Here is a 2,538-nt window from a genome sequence, read left to right on the forward strand (position 1 = left end):
CAGGACACATTACAGGTATGGTGACATGGTGCAGGGGTTGTACACAGCGGCCTGGCCAATGATGATGTGAGGTGTCACTTGGTAGCTGGAGGCCACACTGTGCAGCAGTAGGACCCTGTAACAGTACGGGAACATGGCCGTATTCACAGGGTGTACAGCACTATAACGCACACCCCATAGTGTGCAGGTGGGGACCCTTGCCTATGTGGTCATCACCCTCACAGTACTATGCACCCACACAATGTGTCACAGAGAAGGGACATGCACAGGTAGCCAGTATGGCTGGGACCTATGGCATCAACAGGGTTGTGCAATGCATCACCATTACGGGTTAGTCACCACATGGGGTTAGTGATCATTTCCCACCGTATATTAGCATACACCCTCACACCCAGCACCAGACATACATACAGACACACACACACACACTGTGGTGATGACACATGTGTATACGGACAGCCGACATGTGTGATGCACCACACCGGCCGACGTCATGCTTCCTTCACTGACGTATGTACAGATCTCTACAATGATGTACAGGGATGTGTAGCAACTGGGACATATTCCCCGCGATATGCGGCATCCCTGGTCACACATTCAGACACACATGGCAGTGCTGGGAATGATACACCTGCCATATGATGACACGTTTGATAGACATGCAGCGGTATTGACTGCATTATGTGTACCAACACTATATCTGGCAAATGGGCTGCTATATGCACACGGGAGGTTGTAGGTGCTACAGGTGCCATGTGACATATAGTTGTTAACACCTGACCGCTGTGTATGCATTATGTCAGCACCGTCACGTAACAGCGACATAGCGTACTGTTTGCACATGGCATGATAGGATGGTGTGTGACACAACTGTGAGCCACCCCCTGCACACATACATCTAGACAGGTGGTTCACCACGTTATGTTCACACATCCCTCCATACGTGCTGTTTGTATGTCACTGTATACAGGTGTCAATGATGGGTCTGCATTGCGTCTGCATGTCGTAGGTAGGTGCAACTATGTTACGGACATCGGCCACTGCACATGCATGGTTACTGCATGCACAGTACAGATGTCACATGTGTCTCCTGTTGCCATGTTTGTATGCATTGCTATTGTTGGACATGTGTGTTGACATACATAACACATGGACTGCGGTATGATATCACGGGTGTCACAGGCGACCAGTACAAGGGTATGTGTCCTGGTCAACACTGCTACCCCCTGTAGTGTGAGCATTCAACAGACATGGGCCCACCTTCCATTCGCATGTGTAGCATTGATTAGGCCAGTGTTATGCACAAGGTACATCAAAGGCTATGTATGTATGTGTTGTGTGTGCAGTCCATGCACACATCCACACAATCACATGTATGACATATCCAGACGTGTGTTCATTGGTGTACAGCAACAGTCAGGTGTCACAGCTGTGTAAGGGCCGTGGTATGTCTTGAGCCGACCTGTTCATGTATACTGGTATCATTGCAATGCATAACACCTGTTGGATCCCTGTTGGTACATGTGTACTCTGCAAAGCTGGTGTACACCTCTGTACAGCCCAGTGGTCATGTGTCACATGGTGTTGTGGGACCGTAAGGCTGTGTAGTGCTGCACCAATGACATGGTGCTTACTTGACAGCTACAGTGTACACTGCAGTGTGTACATGTGTGACTTGCACCTGTGACAGCTGTGATGGCAGCTGTGTGTGTACAGGTCACTGCATGTGTGACCACCCTGTGCGTGAGGACAGTTATACCTTACTGTGCCCTTCTGTACTCTGCCCTTCTGTGTGTACACTCCATCTGCATGCAAGATGGCCCTTTGCAACAGCTAAGTGTGTGAGCATGCCCAGTATGCTGTTGTGTAGATGGATACACAGTACAGTCCATGTACGCAGTTGTCTAGATGGACACACGGTACATTCCACACTGTGCCCTTCCGTGATTACACTCCGTGTGCATGCAAGATGGCCCTTTGCAACTACTAAGTGTGTGAGCATGCCCAGTATGCCGTTGTGTAGATGGACACACAGTACATTCCACACTGCACCCTTCCGTGATTAGACTCTGTGTGCATGCAAGATGGCCCTTTGCAACTGCTAAGTGTGTGAGCATGCCCAGTACGCCGTTGTGTAGATGGACACACAGTACATTCCACACTGCCCTTCCGTGATTAGACTCTGTGTGCATGCAAGATGGCCCTTTGCAACTGCTAAGTGTGTGAGCATGCCCAGTACGCCGTTGTGTAGATGGACACACAGTACATTCCAAACTGCGCCTTTCCGTGATTAGAATCCGTGTGCATGCAAGACGACCCTTTGCAACTGCTAAGTGTGTGAGCATGCCCAGTACGCCATTGTGTAGATGGACACACAGTACATTCCAAACAGACGTGTGATACTAAGCATGTGGGCATGGCCATTGACATCCTGTATAGCCATGGTGGTCATCCAGGCAACAGATGTCCATTTTCAATGTCACGATGGATGCCTGCATTGAACACACTGGTTGCTCTCTCGAAGGGTGTACTGTCTGT

This window comes from Protopterus annectens, chromosome 3.part1 (genome assembly GCF_019279795.1).
Source record: "Protopterus annectens isolate FY-2018-M chromosome 3.part1, PAN1.0, whole genome shotgun sequence".
Lineage (NCBI taxonomy): Eukaryota > Metazoa > Chordata > Ceratodontiformes > Protopteridae > Protopterus > Protopterus annectens.